This window comes from Aphelocoma coerulescens, chromosome 24 (assembly GCF_041296385.1).
Source record: "Aphelocoma coerulescens isolate FSJ_1873_10779 chromosome 24, UR_Acoe_1.0, whole genome shotgun sequence".
In the NCBI taxonomy this organism is placed as follows: Eukaryota; Metazoa; Chordata; class Aves; order Passeriformes; family Corvidae; genus Aphelocoma; species Aphelocoma coerulescens.
The window spans coordinates 4,728,805-4,749,845 of record NC_091037.1 but is presented as its reverse complement, the minus strand read 5'-3'; the positions used below and the strand labels follow the sequence as shown (position 1 = coordinate 4,749,845).

Genomic DNA, 21,041 nt, shown 5'->3' with positions numbered 1-21,041 from the left:
CCCTCTCCAGCTCTCCTGGAAGGGGCTCTGAGCTCTCCCTGGATCCTTCTCCACGCTGGACACCCCCAGCTCTCCCAACCTGGCTCCAGAGAAGAGGGGCTGCAGCCCTCGGAGCTTCTTTGTTGTCTCCTCTGAACTCTGTCCAGCAGCTCCACGTCCTTTTTATGTTTAGGACCCACTCCACACAGCTCATGGCTCCTTCCCCAATACCCTCTGGCTCCCACCTTCCCAGTTACCCTCTGCCCCTTTCCTGGGCTTGGCAGGGCTGAGCAGCATCCGTTCCGTTCGTTTGGGAACTCCTTCCTCCTGCATTGTGTGTCCCATGAGGGGCCTGTTTGGGCCTCTTTGGTTTTCCTTCTAATTTTTCTGAGCATCTGCTCAGGAGTGATTTGTTTGGTGATTGTTCACAGAAAAGAGTTGTTCTTTTATCCTGCCATTCCGAATTGCCACGAGCATCTCGAGTCCCCAATTATTTTGCAGTTTGCATTCAGCAGGAATTGGCACAGCAAAATTCAGACACTTGGATTCCTCTCCCATTGTCTCTGAGTGTTCAGCCTTTGCAAACACCTGTAGGATTTTGGAATGCTGTGGGGCAGTCTCTTCCACTGAGGCAAGAAACAACTCAAAAGCACGGACCAAAAGTAGGTTTTAGGTTAAAAGGCTGAAAAAGCAACCCCAATATTTTCCAATCTGATTTTTAAGGACTAAACTCCCGCTGAAGGTTTGGGATCAACAATACTGAGAGCACCTTCCATGGGTTTGCATGGAATTAGTTAATATGGATCTATAGAAAGGGACTTTTAAGCATGTCTCTTTGAAAACTTTAACTTGCAAAAGTTAAAGGAAAAACTAAGGTACCAGTAGGGAATAAAACTGGCATCATCAGAGCCTTTCTGGTGGAGCAACACAGCTTGAACTGGACTAATGAGCCTGAGAGTTTAAAAAAAAGATTATATATGTCTCTATATCTCTATATCTCTATATCTCTATATCTCACATTTGTGCCTTTGAAGTACTGGCAGTTGGATATCTTGGGTTTGGCTGGGCTGCAAACACACATGATATTGGATGTCCACATTTATTCCAAATTTTCTGCATTTTGCTATTCCAGCATGGTTGCAAGAGGCTCCTGTCCCCTGTGACGCTGTCCAGAGCCCAAAAGTGACGTTAAATAGGTGCAAAGTTTCTCCTGGGGATATCCGTGACCTCAGTGATGGCAGAGGGGTCTCGTCCTCGTCATAACGCTGAGTCAGCATTATTTGGGAAGTTGAGTAAGGAATTGGGGAACTGGGGAACTCATTTTGGGGTGGAAGGATCTTTACCTGCAGATAAAAGAAATTAGAAAATTGATTAACAAACCAAAGGGGTTACATCCAAGCTGGATAACTCTCCTGCTTCCCGGCAGTGTCCTTGCAGATGTGAACCTAAGAGAGCACACGATTCCCAGCCTCATCCCCTCTCTTGGCTAAAGTGCTCCAAGGGAGTTTTCAGGCGATTTACGGCTGACTTAGGAGATCAATCTCTCCTGGCACATGGGAGGGAACTCATTTTGGGGTTTTGAAGCAAACACAGTTAAATCTTCTTTTCCCAGCTGAGCTGCTTGTCTCGCAATGACAGGAGGGTGGACAGCTGGGAGCTCTTCCCTGCTCCTGCTGGGAGACTCAGGGATGCTCCTTCACTGCTCCTGGCTCTCCAAACTGCACATGGCTTTGCTGGGGGGGAGCAGCTGTTGTAGGGATCTGGCAGGGAAAGGGCTGCAGGCTCATCACCACAAGGGCATTGCCACTGCTTTTAGTGGGAAACCCCAAAAGGCAGGGATTTATCTGGGCATGAACAGTAGAGCTGAGAGGGAACCTCCCCGTTGGGGGTCTGATCCCAGTGGCTGAGCTGTCACTTCTCCATCTCTGTTGGACAGCTTTCCATCCTGATTCTTTCTAGTGGCTTGGAGTGAAGTTACCTGCTATTGTCATGGAAACAAGCTCGGATGCAGGGCCAGGTGGCAGCAGGCAGCTCAGAGCCATCTGACCCTTGCCTGCCTCTGATTCCGCCTGTTTTCCCTGACATCCTCACTCCAAACCCCCCTGGTGCCACTGCCAGGCTCACAAACTGGCTTCCCAAGGATGGGCGCTCAGCAGGAAGTGAAAGCAGTGGGTTGCTCCAAACCTTGGCAGGAGATTCCAGATTTCTGCTGGGCTTTGTGTTGCCTGAATTCATAGCAGGGTGATTCCCCCACTCCAAATTCCCACTATCCCAGGCCTGAGAGGAATTTCTGAGTAAGTGGAAGTTGTTGGAAAAAACATCCCATGTCAAAAAGAGGGAAGTATCCATATCAAACTGTACCTGAGGCAGAATCCTCTACTTTCTCTGATTGATGTTACAGCAGGAAAATTGAAGTGAAACACTTGGAGTTTATTGAAGAGATGAGAATTGACAATTTCACCTTTTTATTCCTTTGGTTTTGCTGCCATTGCTCAGGTTTGGGGTTTGGTTATTGGAGCAGTGCTGGCTGCATGTGGGATAAAAAGGCAGGATTTGTGGATAGCTGTTCCTGGCTCACAGTCAGACCTCACAGGAGTCACAAAGCTGCTCCGTGCCTCAGTTTCCCCTTCCACATGAGTCCTCCTTAGCATTAACATGGCCTGAGCCGTGCAGGATCTTACTGGGGCACAGCCCAAGAGGCGGGGAGCAATTTGGAGGCTGGAAATGTTCCGAAATAACTTTTTGTCAGTTCCCAAATTCCCGATCCGACCGACAGCACTTCGGAAAGGTCCCAGATGCTCGAGGGGAAGCGGGTTGCTCAGCCAAGCGGGACGGAGAGGCGCATGATACAGCGATGCGGTGCCGGAGAACGACAGCCTTGTCACGCTGACTTATGATGGATGAGGAAAAAACCTATTTCTCATCGGCGCTGGGAAGATGTGAAGTGTAAAGAAGGATGCACCAGGAGTCTCCGGGCGATTCATCTTGTGTCGGGCATGCTCCTGGAGTCGGCAGAGTTGAGAGAGAGTGTGCGCCGGCAAAGCCAAAAGGCACGAAAGAAGGGAGGGGCTGGGGAGAAAATTCATTATGTGAAGGATAATCTCAGCGGGAAATATCAAAATGTCAGCGGCACCCCAGATAGGGGAGAGGAGAAAAATTAACTGGGGGCATTTGTCAGCTGGTTAACCAGGCGTGGATCGGAGCAGAGCGGTTGGATGCTGAGGAGACGGCTGGCAGGATGGGATGGGAGGCATTGAGGAGGTGGAAGAAGGGCAGGAGAGGAGCTGGATTCACTGGAGAGGGGATTTTGCCTTTGGGGCTGGGCTCTGCCTTACAGGCGGTGTCTGCTCGCTGCTGTGGGCGCCGTGTTGAGCTGGGGTTGCCCATGGAAGTTAAAAACAATTACTACATCCTTGCTCCCAAGGGGCTGCTCTTCACCTCTCAGGAATTAAAAATCTCGGGGTATTTTTTAATTTCAAAGGATGGTGCCTCTCTGCTGGCAGAGCAAGGGTTGGTGATTCCCAACTTGGCCACTGGTTCTGGTCCCATTAAGGGCTGTGGAGCCCCAGTAGCCACGGAGGGGAATGGGGGGAGCAATTGGGCTGCTGGATCCGTGCTGTTATTTGCCCAGCTGGGATCAGCCTGGTCTTGTGGTTCATCCCTGGCACAGAGAGAGCCAATTTCCGGCACAGGAGCTGAGCTCCTACCTGGGCTGCAGCAGCCATGAGAAAGGAAGTCAGGACTGAACCTGGCCAGAAGAGAAAACCTTGATGTTCTCCCTGGCCAGGGTATTTGGGGAGTTTTAGTGTTTTATCCCATGCTAGAGTGAGTTTCCATGCATGGAGCTGCCCTCAGCATCCCCACAGGAGCTTGGGAAGGGTCTGTACTCCAGGAGGGCTCCCAACACCTTGTTTTCCATTTGGTAAATCTAAAAAGCAGCTTTGCTTTGAGAAATCCCTTGGGTCAGGTGGCAGCAGTAAATGGCCAGGATGTTTAAAAACGATTGAGCCATTTATTTCTGAGTGTCACCAAACCCGCTGCCCCAGCAGCACTTCCAGCTCCGTACCCACGGAGAAGGTTTAATAGCTGGAGTCCCAGGGAGCAGGGTTTGGGATAACAGTTGGGGCTTGACACCAAATAAAAATCCCCTATTAAAGAAATCAGGTTAATTTACTGTGTGAAATGAACCAACTTAAACTGCTCCCAAACAGACGATATATTGTACTTTTTTAGTGGGAGCGGAAAAATTATCGGAAGCCTCTGCAGCAGCCTGTTGGTCTCCTGCCCGTGCAGCTCCTGGGGTTCTGATGGATGCTCTGTGCCTTTCTTCCCCACCATAAAACCCTTCTTCATCCAGGTGACGCAGAAATCCCACAGATGGGAGCACTCAGCATCTCAGAGCCTCTCTCCAATACATTCTGCAGCATCCAGGGAGCTGCTGATTCCATCCTGGGAGCATTTGGAGAGGATTCTTGCCTGTGCTTAAACCCAAACACATGTGGAGATCTGGGAAGCGGTTGCAGACATCAGAATTAATGTTCCTGTGTGATGTGTTGTGATCAGGGAGGAGACCCCTGCACTAAGCTACTGCAAACCCGGCAGGGACTCAGAAAGATCTTAGAGGTCTTCTCCAAACTGAATTCCATGATTTTATGAAGGAAGGGAGCGTTGGAAAGCTTTGGGTGAGAGAGATCTACTGTAAAATACCAGAGTGCCACTTAGGGCCCCATTCTGCTCTCAAAAATCGGTGCTTTTTCCCCATTTTCCCAACGCTGCTTTTTCCACCCGATTGGGCTGGAACTTCTCCATTTCGGTGCTGCGCTTGTGTCCTTCAGCAGAGATAAACCCCAAATGACTTTTCCTATCGATCCTCACCGTGAGCATCGTGGGGAGCCAGAGGTGTAAGTGCCACTCTCTTTCCTCGCTGCTCCGTTAAGTGAGACTTTTAGTAGCAAATCTTGAAAGGGAAAGACAAGTCTCCTCCACAACCGGAGCCCCCTTCCCCTTCCCGCCCCAGGAAACCGTGGTACAACTTGAAACCGATTAATAATACACAAAGGGATGATGTGGCTGGGCAGAGTGCGGCGGTTTCCTCAGCTACCTTGTGTTATGCTTTTATTAAGCTGCGATCTGAAGCGAAGGAGAGGGAGTGATTTTATAGCCTGCAGCGTCTTGTTTGCAGATTATTTTCCAAAGATGCTCAGTAGAATATCAATTGCCTGTGATGAGACATCCCGGCAGGTGCTGCCTTGCACAGAGGAGGCTGCACAAGTCGGCACAGTCCCTCCCAGCACCCGTGTGCTCGCCCCATGCTCTGTCTCGGTGGAATATGGGCTCACACGGACCGGGATGGACCCCGGGGCTGAGGAGAGAATTTTGGGGTGGGCAGTTCTAAGCACAGGGGATGGTTTGGGGCCGAGGCAAAGCCGTGCTGGCTGTGCTGTTCCATCCATCCAGCCCTAAATCCAGAGGTTTCCGTGGAAGCACAGATGTTCAGCCCTGCACGTCCAGGTTGCGATGGCGTCTCTCATTAGCATTTGTGGGGAGCGCTGCGGCAGCTGGGGTTTGGACGGGGGACAAGGAAACAGCCCGTGTGTCAGATGGCAGAGAAGGGCAGCAGAGAAGGAAAATGGGAGGGGGCCTGGCGAAGCACGATGACTTCCCAAAGTCACACTGCAGTGTGGGGAGGGAGCCAGGCGCCTGCCTGCTCTCTCAGCCCCCTGACCTGCCTGCTGGACTGCGCTACCCGAAATAAAAGCATCTTTTCTCTCCCTTGTGGGGATGGGTCGAGGACAGCTTGGGGTGATTGGCATCTTTCTGAGTGGCTGTGGTGAAAGCAGCTGAATTCCTGAGTGTACAGCATGAGAAAAAGGGGGAAAAAGAAGCTAAGCAGGGGTTTTGCTTTACAAAAGTAATACTTTCTGGTTCTTTGTGATGCTCTGAACCCTCCACGATGCCTTGGAACCCCTTTAAGCACCAGCTGGTGGAGGGTGCAGACAGATTCCTGCCATCAGGCTGAGCTTCCCAAGAGCCACAAAGCCCAATCAGCGGGAGAGGAACAATTGAGGCGCCGGCGGTCTCGGAGCTCTTCAGCTGATGAAGAAGAGCAAGGTCTGGACAAATTTGGAATAAGAAATCAGCTGCTGAGGAGGAACACCTAGTGACCTAGCTGGGGAAAGGAGGCAAAAAGTTCTCCTCTATTACTTGTGTGTCTTTTCAGAGCATCTTTAATCATATCCCGCGTCATCTTCATCAGAGGGAAGGTGGTAATCAAGGCAGCTGCCTGAGGCTGATGCTGTGTCTTTATGCTGCCGAGGCTGTTCTTTTTGGGGTAGTCAGGAGAGCAGCTCCGGAGTGTGGGAATGCATCTGGGATGTATTTGGCTTTTTATTTTTTTTTATTGGAGCCACTTAGGAGTTGGCTCACATTGTGCTAAGGACAGGGATTGAGATGCTCTTGCCCAGGGAGTTAACGAAAGACAAATGCAATGTAGTCTCTTATTTATTTTTTTTTCCTCCTGCCTTCTTTCTTTGTAGTGGTAAAATGATAGAATTTCATGCAGTCAATTGAGGCTATTGAGTTGTTTTGCCACTAAAGTTCTGGAGCATTGACTGTATGGATTCACAGTGTCCCCTCGCAATAACATCCCTTTTAACAATGTGCTATCAAGGGAGAGCTGTGCAGGCTTTAAAAGGTTTTCCACTATTGTATTTCTCTCTCTCTCTCTCTTTCCACTCAATGTGCTGAAAGCAAACCTGGGGCAGGTTTCAAGAGAAGAAGGAGGCCTCGAGCCATGGCCGTGAGGGAATTGGTTGTGCCTGTGTCCTGCTTTATGGCAAGACAGAAAATTTCAGATTTTCTTGGAGTTGGGGTCACGTGGGATCCTTGTCCCTTCCCTGCTGGGTCCATCACTCCAGCTCTTGGCTCCTGCAGGAGTTACTGAGAGACAGCTAATGCTTTGTGCTTACTATAAAAGTAAGGGATAAAAGGAATGCAAACCCAAGGATGAGAGGAAAAGCAAACAGCTGAAAACCCCAATTTTCTCTGAATTCCTGCGATTTCCCGTCTGTGTGTACTCGCCCTCATTCGCTGTTAGCTCTGCTCTGCTGCCCAGAGGAGAGACCTTTGCCTGAATGGAGCAGCACGAGGACGTGCCAGGTCCTGAGTTCCTGGGTGAAATCCCATCCTGGTCCTTCTCCCTGTGATTCCATGGTGCTGTTGGTCTTTGCTCTCTGAAGGCCGAGTTTAAATGAGCTTTTCCTTCAGAAGAGAAGAGTGGCTTTGCTGGGTATCCCCTGGTGTGGTCCCTGTGGCTGTCACTGCTCTGGGGCACACGTGGGCTCCCAGTGGGTTCCAGGTAGGGCTGGGATAGCTGGGCAGACCCTGCTGGGTTCAGTGCCTTGGGGTACGATCTGTGTGAGATGAGTTGCAGCCCAAAAAGTTCTCGGGAAGTGTCATCCAGGGTGGGGCTCAGCTTCCTGGGATCCCTGTGGTGTTTGGTGGGGCAAATCAGAGAATTCCAGACTGCTTTGGGTTGGAAGGGGCCTTAAAGCCCATCTTGTTCCACCCCCCTGCCATGGGCAGGGGCACCTCCCACTAGCCCAGATCTCAGCAGCTCCAGACCTCCACAGATCTCCTGGGAAGCTCCGTGTCCGTGCCTGTTCTGGGAGCATCTCCCAGCATTGCCGGGCCTCCCACCAGCCCATCCATAATGCAGATCTCTCCAGGTGTCCTTGCTGCAGTATCCCTGCAGCTGATCAGGCTGGGGCTGGGATATTTATGAAACTCAGCTTTCCAAATTTCAGCTGGTTTTAACCTTCACTCCTCGGTTTCCTGGCTCTTCGGTGTGTGCTCTTTTAATAACTGTAACCCATCTGATAATGTTGTTATAAATTAATGATCTGCTTACAACCTTAACTCTGTTTTAATGAAGACTTTTTTTGTTGAGGAAAATAAAAGCTGCTGTAATTATACCTTGTAACTGCAGGGTTTTATAGCCGGTGAACTCATCCAACAAGCAATTTCGATTAGTTTATCCAGGCAAATATTCTAGTGTTGATTTCATACATATAAAAAACACACACAGCTACTTCCATGAGCAGCAGAAATAATTATTCCTGGATCTCTGTGCCTGTGTCTCGAGAGCAAACTCATGCTAGATTTTCTGGTGCTTAAAAAAAGTTGAATTCACAGTGCTGCCTTTCTCTGGGTAAAAGCTTTAATCGTATCTTTCATCTGACTAGTTCCCTATTTTCCCCAAACCTGTATCTTGGAGATAAACGTGTCCTTCCATCAGATTTTATTGAAATGGGTTATAAGGTTTAGAAATCACTGGAGATGGGGAAAGGAAACAGCCGGGCAGGCACTGCTGGTGTGTAAGGCTCATTTCCTCAGGAAACCAGGCTGAAAATACTTTGGGTGCCATTAAAAAGTTGGAGCTGTCATTTCAGGGTAAAGCTTCAGAGAGACTTGGAAGCTGTTTTCCAAGTGGTTAGTTCAGTCTGTGTTTCCCAAAGTGCTCAGCTTGGATTGCTGGACAAATTCCTGCATTTCAGGGGCTCAACAGCCAACTCGCTGAGGACACTGAAAAATGTAACTGCTTCTTTTGGTACCTGCACTGAGCCCAACCCACCGGATCCTTCTGGAGATGTTGGCCAGCACAACACGTTGGTACCTTTGCTCCATTTTAATGGAGGTTCAGTTGTCGTGAGGTTCATGAGGTCTGAAAAGCCCTCGCTTCCCACCAGCTGAGGTTGGACCTGATTGCCAGAACCTTTATGCAGGGACAAAGGCAGGGAACAAAGGCAATGGGCTGGGATCTGGGGGACCTCAATTTTGGGTGGCCCTTGGTGCTTTTGGCAGAGCTGCAGAGGTGGGTGCACTTGGGAGCCTCTGTCTTTAGGTCCAGAAATTCCTGTGGGACTGGGGAAGTCGGGTCAGCCTTCTGTGCTGATGGTGCTGTAAAGGAGTGCAGGAGGATGGTGATCCCTTCTCCTGTCTCTGAGCCACCCCTTGTCTCCACCTGGAAATCCCCCCTAGGCAGCTGCTCCCTCCTCCCAGCCTTGCTGAGCGTGGATCATACAATCACAGAACCCCAGAACTGCTTGGGTTGGAATGGATCCTAAAGCTCCTCTCATTCCTACCCCCTGCCATGGACAGGGACACCTTCACTTGACCACGTTGCTCCAAGCCCCATCCATGCCCTAACCCTAATCCTAACCTGGCCTTGGACACTTCCAGGGATGGGGCACCCACAGCTTCTCTGGGCAACCTGTGCCAGCACCTCCCCATCCTCCCAGTAGCTGGGAATCCCCAAGATTCCTGGCTGTCTTGGAACAGTTCTGATGTTCGCCATCCACACTGATCCCCGAGATTGTTGTGCTTGTCCTTTCTCACAGCATCCTGTCCCAGCTCTGCTCTCCTGTTCCTTCACCCCTCCATGCTGCCATTGTCCGTGGATCTTGCTTCTCTGGCTGGAGCCGCCCATCTTCTGGGCTTTCTGCTCATGTGAGATGTGCAGGTTTAAAAATAACCAGCTCTGGGCATGAAATAGGAATTCTGGCTAATGAGGGCACTGGGATTAGCTGCCCACCGTCACTCCGGTTCACACCTGGCATAAAACCTGCAGGGTTTGTGCCTCAGACGTGACCTCTGCCATCCCGGGGATGGCAGCTACCTGATGTTTCTCTGTGTTTCTCCTTCTCATCCTCAAGGTATAGAAAAAAATTAATTTCCTAGAGCTTTTCCTTATTTTATTTGAGCTTCTTTCCCGCAGTAGGATGCTGCCTGTGCCTCATGGATTCCCCACGTTACCACAGTATCAGTAACAATCGTGGAATGATTTTTCTCCTTGGAGGCTGTCTAGCAAGGCCCCTGGAGCAGGGACACTGGCCTTGCCATGTTGATCTGCATCCCTGCCCTGCAATCAATTCCTCCAATTCCAGCCTCCTGCTGCAACCAAGAAAAAGTTGAACCAAAAGCATTTCCCGCCCCTGAAAATCCATTACAGTCCCTGTCACCGGCCTTTTCTCACAGTTGCTTTTTTTTTAGTTTTAATCTATTTTTTTTGTTGGGTTCAGTGGGGCTGTTTTCCCATCCTGATTACAAGGAGTTATCCTTTGCCAAGTGTCAGCCCACAGGCACCTGAGGCAGCTGGAGTAGGAGTTATCAGTATTTGAACAGGTATAGAACAGGCTCCTGGCCACAGACTGGGGCGATGTCCTTCCCTGTGTCCTTGTGGCAGGCAGGAGGGATCATCTAATTAAAGATACTGAGGAAAAAATGGCCTGGATCTGAGTCTGGCCAGTCCCATGAACTCCAGTTCTCCATGTGTGGGATGAGGTCCCCAGATGCTGCACCAGGACCGTGCCTAGGGGTGCTCTGGCTGCTCTGAGCTGCACTGCCAAATCTTCTTTTAGATGCAGCATCCCATCTTAAAATTCCTTCTCCTTCTTTCTTAAGTGCAGAGCTCCAGGCAGTATTTTCGATCATTTTATTTTACTTCTTTACTTATTTTTTTGTTTTTTTTGTTTTTTTAATTCCCAGGTGATGCCCTTATCTGAACCCTGGGGATGGAAACAGGAACATTGTGGGAACTCTATGCCTTAATTTTCTATTTTTTTTTCCCTCCTTTTCTTCGTATCTCCACCAAGAATCTGCATAAAGCTCCTCCACGTATCATTTATTCATCTGTATTTCAGCTCTGCCTCGTGATGGAGATGTCATTTGCAAAATAATACGGTCCCGCTTGCTGCAAGAAGAGCACCCCCGCTCTTCCCCCACAGGGTCACTGCCTTCAAATTATAAATCTTTTTAACCATTCCCTCGTGGGTATCCATGAGCACGGCACTCAGATTAATTCCAGGTCTGCTTCCTTGTCGTCTCCTTTGCTTTTTCTTTCTGCGTGCGTTCGGCTCTCGAGTGTCGGATCTGGATTCCTAATTGGGTCGCATCAGAGGATCTGTGCCGTCAGCTGCTGAGCTTTCTGCGTTGTGCAGGGATGTAAGTCACAGATATCATCCCATAATTAAGGTGGCATTAGGTGTTGGAAGTGGTGTGTCCCTGTTTGATCCCCTCCTGTGCCCTACACGGCATCCAACCACCCTGCAAAGCCGCAGCACGCCCTGGTCCCTGTGCTCAGGGGGAGGTGGAGGCATCCGTGAAAAAGGACTTTGTTTTTGTTTACGGGGTCGTTCCTGCAGCAGGTCACTGTGTAAGTGCTGAGGGACAGTGCAGCACTGGTGTTTTGGTGTGAAAAAGGCTTTTATTTCGGCTTCTGGCTGTCCCATCCAGCAGGACACAGTCCAGACCCTCATGGACGGTGCCCATGGGAGCCGGGGATGCAGAGCTGGCTTCTCTCAAACACAAATTCCATGGCCACAGCCTTGATTTCTAATCTGGCTCATCCCTACCAGAGCCAAGGGAATTGTGCTGTGCCAGCAGTGAATCCCTCCCTGTATGAAGATGCTTTTATGGGACATATCCCTGGAGCCCAGCCCATTGTCCTCTTCCCTAAACTTTGGATTTAATTCCTTGCATCTGCCCCCAAACCCATCTGAGGCTGAGCCAGCTGCATCCCAGGAGCTGCTCACATGGCTGCTCTTACAGAGGGGAAATTATTAATGACCCAAGGTGTAATTATCTCTGTCTTAAGCCTTGCCCAGGCTCTGCCGACATCTTTCCAGAGGAGGGAGGAGGGGTTTCAGGGAGACACCTTGCTGTTTAATAAATAAAAGAAGAGATTCATAAAGTGTCTGGCAAGCACATTCCTCACATAGAAATGTTACGGAATAACACGGGATGAATAATAGAAAAGGTTATTGAAAAATTCATAATTTCCAAGCGCCAGTGAAGGCCAGGCTTCCATGTCGTTTATTTGCCTGTAGAAAAGTGATTAAAATATATATTATTGTCCTGTCTATAGGAAAATGTATTATTAAGTGGATACTAGCATGACATTTGAAAAATCCATTTCATTCCATTTAGTGGCGGGTGGTGGGAGGGGAAGGGGGGTCTTTTTCCCGCTTTTGTGGAGGAAGGTTTTAAGGGCGTTTTAGTCAGGCCTTCAGAAAAACAGTGAAAACAGAGAGAGGGGGAGGGTTTAATTACAGCCCCTTCCCTCCCAGCGGTGCCCTTCACTCTCCGTTTTCATGCCTTTTGCCTTAAAAATGGAATGAGATTCCTTCACCTTTATTTATTGCTTTAATTGCCGAGAAGGGGAAATGAGGACGTACAATGGGGATGCAGGGACGGGGATTTTCTCCCTGGACCACACGGCTGAAGGGTGGGTGGGTTTCTGCCGTGGTGTTCAGAAGTTCTCATTAGATGATGATCTTGTGATGTTGACCTGGGCATCAGGTCAGCCTCGATGACCTGGAAGCAGAGGGACTTTCCTCCCTCCAGGTTGTGCTGGTGGGGCTGGTGACACCCAGGTTGTCACACTGGACTCATCCCTGTTGGTTTTGGGTCGTTTTATTAACCTGAGTGCATGCACAGACCTGTCCTGAGTGTTAGCTTGGGAAAGGGGAGGATTTGGGGTTTTTGGGGGGATGTTGAGTGTGTTTCTTGGGCTTGATCCTTCCCCTGATCCATCCAGGCAGCCCAATAGTACAATGAGTGGTGAGAAATTGCCCCAAGAAATTTTCTTGACCAAATACCAGGATTTTGATCAATATGACTAAAAATAACTCCCGAGTTAATCCGCTTTTCCTCTTGGATAAATGTCTTCTGTCCAAGCCAGCCACATTCCAGCTGCATGGGGAGGGTGGGTGTTTTGGGGATGGGTGCGATGCAGAGGTCTCTGGGCAGAGCAGGTCAAACCAGAGGGTGAATTTGTGTTGCACCCTTGGCATCTGGTTCCTACAGAACTCCATGTATAAAACATCTTTCCACAGGCACAAGATGCGGGTCACTGAACAGATTGGTTTGGGATATTTGGGCTTTTTCTCCAAGAGCAGCCTCAGGAGATGGGCATTTTGGGCAGGAAGGTTGTGTCATGTGTAGCCAGAGGCATTTTGTATATCCGCTGCATACACTGAATTTATCCGGGGATTAAAAGGCAAGAACCGTCCCCTCTGCTCCGTTAATGTCGGCAGGGATACGTCATTCCACATTAGCCGGGATCCGTCCTCGAGAAGAGAGGTGGGAGCTTTTCTTCCCCCCCTCCATGCCTTAGATCTTGAGCAGAGTCTATATTTGCTGCGTTAATGACTCGGAGCCAATCTCCAGCTCCTCTTCAGTTTTATTCATAGATCCCATCTGGGACTGTCGGAAATAGAAAGGCAAAACCTGCAAAGAAGCCATGTGGCAGGAGAGGACATGAGGCAAGGAGCTGCTTCTAAAAAGAAAACAAGGCTTGGGATTGACTTAAACAGTTCCTCAATCTGGAAGGATTTGCCATGTATCCTCAATTTAAACAGTTTAAAATACAAAGCTACTGGGTTTATGGCTTTAATGAAATGTTTTGATTTTGAGGGAGTGTTCAAAATTGAGCTGGGCCTCCAGCATCTCCGAAAAGCGACTCGCAGAGCGCTGATGTTGAGCATCTCTGGAGGTACCTCCACCCACCCACCCATCCATCCATCCGTCCGTCCATCCATCCATCCATCCATCAGTCCATCCACACATCCATCCGTCCATCCATCCATCCATCCATCAGTCCATCCACACATCCATCCATCAATCCATCCACACATCCATCCATCCATCCATCCATCCATCCATCCATCCATCCATCCATCCATCCATCCATCCATCCATCCATCCACCCATCCCTTGCGTGGAAAGTCTCAGACCCTGCCCCTCAAATTAGATACCTTGAAATACATAAACCCAAGCGTGTCTGAGAGGCAGAGGTGTTCGTTGTGTAAAGCTCTTTAATCTGCATGGAAAATCAGGCTGGGAGGACAGGAGTATCGAGATCTCACTGCAAAAGAGAACTTAATGTACCCAGAAGCCGCTGATAGACTGTCTGATAGCCGGAGTCACAGCCCGATGGGCAGCCTCTTCCTCTCCTGCCTGGAAAAAAAAACAGCTCCGAGCAGGAATAGAGGCAGTGCCTAGGAAAATGGCAATATTTGGTGTGGAGGGGCTGCAGCTCAGTGTTCACTCTGAAATTGTGAGGGATTAGGGAAAAGGAGCACGGGCAGAGCAGGAGCAGGGATGACGATGTGGCAGCGGCAGCTCCGTGGTCAGCATGGCAAATGTGTGGACACAACTTTTGTGATCAGCTATCTCTCCTTGCTTATTTATTTTTCTTTTCTCCCCCTCCCTGCCTTACAATCTCCCCCCTTCTCTTCCTCCACCTCTCCCTGCCCAGCCCCAATACCCATCTTGGAGGATCTAAATTAAAATCTGTTATCATTTCCTGGATAATCCCCTTTGATGCCCTGAATACAGCAGAATCTGTCCTGCTTCAACCTTGCATGTAAGTGCTGATAGCTTTTGAACAGCTAAATGGCTTTGTATATCTCACACAAATGTCTGTCTCATCCAGGAGCTGGCAAGCCCCGTGCAGTCGGCTGGGGAAGCTTTATGAGTTACAAGTGGAATTACTTTGGAGAGATGCTAAGGAGGCCAAACCTTTCAGAACACGTTCCCTTGGCATCTTCTGTCTGGCAGGGACGGCACTCGCATTGTCTTAACCTCTCAGAGCAGCTAATTGGTGTCGTGGTGCTGATGCCATTTGTCATCAGGGCTTTCGTGCATCCAACCCGCTGTGCCAGCCTGGATCTGCCCCTCTGGGCTTGGCTGTGGGTATCAGTTTGCCCCAAACTGAGCTCCTGGGAGCTGTGGGTTGAGGAGAGCTTGGGCATAGACTTTGTTTGTGGGTTTTGGGCAGAGCTGAGGGTGAAATGGGTGTTTCATAGAACCCCAGAATGGTTTGGGTTGGAAAGAACCTTAAAGCTCATCTTATTCCACCCCCTGCTGTCAGCAGGGACACCTCCCACTACACCAGGTTGCTCCAAATTGGTTCGTGGGTCTTCACCCAGCCTAGCTCTCGGTTCAGTCAATGTCCCAGCTCAGATCCTGGTGTTCTCCCAGCAGAGCTGATCTTTGTGCTGGGGCTCCGGAGTTGCATCCTCAGTGTGAGTGGCCACTTGTCCCTTTCCATCCTGGCTTTCCTCATTAGTCATGGGGTCATGGAAGCTCTGTCAGACCCTCCCTCCCCTGCTTTCCCTGGGGATCTCTGTTGTGTCCAGATGTGAGGTGAGGGACACCTCCTCCTTCAACCAGCCCATGCCAGCACCTCCTCTTTGTGCCATCCTTGCAGGGGAGGCATGAGGACACGGAGCCTTTCAGAGGGGAGTTTTCCCCACTGGGAATGGATTGTAAAGTGGCAGAGCAGGGCTTCTCTTGGGGGGTGAGCAGGTCACCGGTGTTCCTGGAACATCCTGGGTCTGGAAGAGCATCCATGCCCTGTGTGTCATGGTTTAACCCCAGCCAGAAACTCCACCCCAGCCCAAGCCAGCAGAGTGCTACAAAAATACAGAGTGCAGCACAAAGTAATTGCCTGTCTAAAATAAAAGCCTCTCCAGCCAGGAGAGAAACCAGGAATCACTGCAGCCAGTGACGTCTTCGTGCCCCTTCCGAGGACCCGGACAGATCTCTGGGCATCTGGGGAATACAGGGGGAGGGAATTCTGCAGGAAGCTGGTAATAGTTTAGTAATGGCCCGATGACATGAGCTGATGTGGCAGGGCACAGCTGTGACTGGGAAGCATCTTCCCGGCTCCCCGCCCTGGGTGACGGGGTATAAAATCACAGCCCCGTGCCTGGGGAGAGGCACTTAGCCAAAAACCCTTGGAGGAGAGAGGATTAACAGGAAGGAGCCAGAGAAAGGGAGGAAGGGCTTTACTTTTAAAAGAAAAAAGAACTCTTAAGTTCTTTTTAGTTGCAGCCACTTCTTCCCCATGACTGCCTTGCTGCTCCTCTCTGCTGCAGAGCTGGGAACGAGTGGAACTCCATCCCTTGGTTAAATTGTGGGAGCATCAGTGATGTGTGGGGGGCTTCTCGGGGTGCAGGAAAGAGGAGGCTGGGGTTCTGCAGATCATCAGCCCTTGTGTTCAGCTCAGGGGGAGAGGACAGGGCACAGCCAGCCAGCACCAGCTGTACTCATTCCTCAAAGCTGCCTGTTGTGCAGGAATTCATCTGCCAAATCGGCCAGAGAGCCAGCAAAGAGCACCGGAGTGGACTTAACCTTCCACCTCTGCTTGTGCTTCCTCAACAAAAAAACCCCAAACAAGCTGCTCTTGCTGAGCAGGGACTTTATCAGAACGAAGGGGAAAGCAGGCAGCTGGGCTGCGGAGAGCTGCCGGCTCCGGGCAGGCAGCCCTGGCCCTGCAAGTGTCCCCTGGGAAAGGGGCATTCATCCCTGCTTGCCCTTTCTTTCTCTCCAAAGGCTCTGAAATCTCCCAGCTGTGTCAGAGGGAGCTTCCCCTGGGAGCTGAGGTGCCGTGGCTGGTGGAAGGGGACAGGAGATGACTCTGCAGTGTCAGATGGAGCTATTCCCTGGGCCATGGCGCAGGCCTGGCACGGGATGCAGCTCTGGGTGGCACTGCTCTGCCATCCTTCTAAAGGATGCTGATTCTCCCCTTCGGGCAGATGCTCGTGACTGGGGACAGCAGCTGGTGCCATGAGTGCCTGTGGGAAGAGCAGGGCTGGATGCAGCCCATCCATCCCTGTGCATCCATCCTTCTGCGGGGGCGGCTGGGGATGGCAGAGCCGTGGGCACGGTGCCTGCCTTGCCCTTCTGACAAGGGCCAGATGTGTGTCCCTGTGGCTGCTGACTCGGGCCCAGCAGTGGCTTGTGCCAGTGGTGCTCCAGGGCCCCGCGGGCAAGGTCAGCCCTTCCCAGCCCTTCCCAGAGCTCTGTCTCAGTTTCTCCCCATGGCAGAGCCGGGGTCTTGCCAGGGAACGTGGTGGTTGGTTCTTTTCAGGCTTTGGGGTCACAGCTGGTCTCTGTTGTGGTGGTGGAAGCTGTAAAGGAGGGCAATTCCTTCCATGCTTGGGATGTGAGGATGCTGAGGGCAGAGATTTGAATCTTGAGCCCCAAAATGAGCAGCATTTCTGGGGCTGATGCTGTTGGGCACTGGTGTGACGAGCTGCTTCCATCCTCTGCATCCTCAGGGGCAGGAGCTCCCTACCACTGATCCCTCGCTTTTTCCCCCCAGCCTTTTTCCCCATGCTGAATCCAGTGGAAAAGCAAAAAGCACTCACCACCCCTTAATGAACTCAGCATTAATCGCTTGTGTCAAATCCTTGTGCTAACAAGCTGAGGAAATCAAACAGACGTCCCCGGGGAGAGCCAGGGAGTCAACACTCATCCATTAAAATGGTAATTTTGTATTTTTCACCGAGGCATTTGTCGCCTCTTGCCCTTGTGCACTCGTTAGAGCTTTGGCCTTTAAATTATAGGGATTTTTAAAAAAAAAAAAAAAACAACCCAAACAACTAAACCACAAAACCAGCTCTCTTCAGCCTTCTTTCCTTCCTCATCCCAGGAATGCTGAGCTGCGTGCAGGGGAGTGTGTCTCCAGGTGGGCCATTATTTTGGCTTCAGCGATGGCAACAAAGTGCTTCTTCCTTCCAAAACAACTCCTTTTTTCCCACAAATTCAAAAAACTGATCCCCACTAGCTCCGAAAAAAGTGCCTTGTGAGTGTTTTGCTTGAATCCAAGTAGGAATTTCAGGTCATCCCGTTGTTCAGGGCCTTGTAATAGTTTCTTCCTTGTGAGGTTTCTGGGAAATCGTGGAGGTATTTGCATATCCCAAGGGGTTTTGTGGGTGTTTGAACTCAGGAGGTGGGGACTGGCAGCTGTTTGCTGCTCCCTTGTTTTAAAAAGTTGGTGGGAGCAAAGTTTTATTAGGCAGCCAGAGGAGGTGGACAAATGCAGCATCCCTTCATCAGAGCTCAACCAGATCCGGGTTTTCAGCATAAAAACAGCTTTTCCCACCTGTCTCAGCTGCTCCAGTGAATGATATGAGCTCTCCCCACAAACCTTGCACCTTCACCACCGTGCCAGTGGAGGGCTGTTAAAATCCCTGTGCGTGCAGCAGGAAAACCAGGAGTTACTGAAATGCAGCATCTCCAGAGCTGTCTGGGAGAAGAGCAGCAGGCAGGAGCCATGGCACCGATGCTCCAGCATCACATGGCCAAGGGAAAACCAGACTGCTGCCCAAGTGCCTCGATTTCCCCATCAGCAGAATAACAACAGGAAAATATCCTTCCTGGTGAGATCAATTCCCTCTGCCCCTGGAAGGGGATGGAATGAGATGGGTTTTACGGTCCCTTCCAACCCAAACCATTCCATGATTCTGTGATTCTGTGGGCATGTGGAAAATGTGGAAAAAAAGGCACAGATTGCTGTTGTGTCAGTGGTGCTGAGAACAGGCGTGATTTTAAATCCAGTCAGCCTTGCTCTGTGCAATAGGCACGAGGGTTTGGGTTGGGATTTGTTTGCCTTTTCCAGCTGGGATAGCTGTGGAGTTCAGTGACTGGTTCCTGCAGCTGGGGCCGCTCATTGCCTGCCATTGAGGGCGCAGTGTTGGACTCGCAGCTCTTTGAGACGGGGGCTCTTCTCATCTCTCACTCCGACACAATTAACACACCCTAACGGCATGTCAGGTGGCGCAGGGATGCGAGCGCGACGGCGGCGTTTCCCTGCGGAGCCCGCCGTGTGGAATCCCATGAATAATCATGCCCGTCCTCCTCTCCCCACACGGAAATATTCCGATAAATAAATAAAATAAATGACATTTTCTCGTTTCGTTAAGATTTTTCCCCCCTTTCTATTTTTCATCAAAGCTCTCCCTCTGGTGAGCAATTTGCAGGCAGCGTGGCACGGAGGGCTCCGAGGAGAGGATCTGCTGTAGTTGATGTGTTTTTCATCATCTCATTGTCCCATTTTCCAGGACGAAGGAGACTGGTATTCCCCTCCCCATACTGGTTTCTGCTTGCCATGATCCAGCTGCTCACCACACTCTCCTGGAGCTGGGACAATTTGCACCCACGAGGTTCTGCCTGGATAATGGGAACGGGGGGAAGCCACACGTGGTCAGGAGGGGCTTGATTTTACTGACTTGGTGTTAAATTAGGGCTGGGGGTGGGTTTCAGCGGCGGTCTGGCTGTAAAAGCAGCCAGGAAGGGCTGTGTGTGTGCGCAGTGGCAATGCCAGGGGCATTCCGCGGGGCTCTGGAATCAGGATTAATGGCTCCAGCATCCTTCAAGCAAAGTGTATCTCAGAGTGCTTTGTGGAGTTAAATGACACAGGACGGTGGGTAATATATGGTGTAAAGCGCTGGAAAACAGCGGCACGGAGATATGGCAGGGGGAATAAATTAAAGCCTTCCGTCAGAAAGCCAATAATGGGGAAAGGGGGAGTGGAGAGGTGGAAACAAGGGAGAGGATATTTCTTCCCAGCTGAGCTATGGAAGGAGTGGAGAATCAATGACTAGAACATACAGTACCTCATGCATAGCACCAATATATACACAGCCCTGGCCAGGGCTTGGCGGGGGCGGGGGGTGCCCAATTCCTCCAGCTGCTGCTAAAAGGGATGCAGTGTGTGCCTGTGCTGAGGTTTCTCCCCTTGCAGGTGGATTTTTGTTTGGTTTGGGTTTTTTCAGAGGTGCTGAGAGCTTTTGGAAAGGGTCTGAATTTGCCCCTAGCTGGGTCCAGCTTCCCTCCACTTCCTCGGTTCTTCAATGTCAGTCTTGCCTGGTCTCATCCAGCAGCTGCTGTGAACCTCATGCAGAAAACTGGATTTAGCCTCACACCTTCCCCAGACCTCCTGACGGAGGGAAGTCTCATGCATCAGGCTGGGAATGGGATATTAAACGGGAATTGTTGCACCGTGACTGGGATAGCAGCATGGCTGCGCTGACTTCCAGGAGCCTAAGGAAAGCAAGGAATGAGCACTCCACCCCCTGCAAGGATGTCATCAGTTTTCATATATGGTTTATTCAAGGTCATACAGAGGAGTGGGACAGAGCAGCATCTTTGCCAGGCCCATTTTTATCGGGGAGGGGGCGAGAGGTAGAGGAAGGAGGGTGCGGTGAGGGGATGAAGGTCCCTCGTGTGCCTTGTTTGACAAGTTTGCAATCCAAGGAGAGGCTTTGCAGGCGTCCTCACGTCCCTGGCTGTGCTGGGGAATGTGTCAGTGCTGCTCCCCGGCTCCCCACTCGCCCCTCTGATAAGGTAATGAGATGCAAGTCTTTGGTGTGTTTGACAAGCTGCTGTCCTACAGCGCGGGAGCCGGGAGTGCTCAGAGGCTGGGAGAGGAGATTAATTAATGCTAAAAGACACAGTTTGATGTGGCAATGAAATTTCGATTATAATAATCTCTAATTATCTTGTAGCACAAGTGCCTCGCCTCTCCCAGGTGTCTTCCCCAGTTTGAAATTGTTATTTGTCAGCATCAAAGGGAGAGAGGAGCTGGTGCAGGGGGTACACGTGGGGTCCCTTGGGATGGGGAGCCCAATTTCTGCCAGGGGTATCCCTCAGTGGGTACATCCATCTGCTTCCATGGATCCCATCAACACCTGCTCTCCCAAATCAGGGCAAAACAGGGAATTTGGGGCGTCTTCAGTGCATTTTCCACAGGGTGTGAGAGCACGGGGATGCAGTCTGAGGTCTGTGCAGCTGTTGTGTGGCACTTCCACTTTGCCTTTCCAGAGCGTGTCATTCAAACACCTGGTCCCTCACACATCTTTTTTTTTTGTTCCTGATGGTTTTTACTCAAAATCAACTCGTTCCCAGGGAGAACTTTGGTCTTGACAAAACGACACTTTACCCAGGAAAGTAATTTCCTTCAGCTGCTTTATTGCCTCTCCCCCAGGCTCAGCGAGCTTTAAAATCCTCCTCCTCCTCTCCCATCAGCCTGACCCCTTCTATTCCCAACATCTTCAGCTGTGACGGGTCCCTTCCCAGAGGGATCCGATGGCCTTTTGAGAGGTCCCTGTGAGCGGGGCCAGACAGTGCACGGAATAGCAGATGGACACACCGGCACCTCTAGGAGCAGGAATAATTGGCTGCTCTGTTCCTGAGGGTTGTAGGGGGGGCGG

The 21,041-nt window shown here is 50.6% G+C and overlaps 1 protein-coding gene across 3 annotated transcripts in view; it reads left to right on the top strand.

Annotated features, from left to right (window-relative positions):
• The window catches only part of LOC138098250 (protein CEPU-1), a 458,933-nt gene that overhangs the window by 194,551 nt on the left and 243,341 nt on the right, over positions 1-21,041 (top strand). The gene's annotated exons all lie outside the window — the stretch shown is intronic.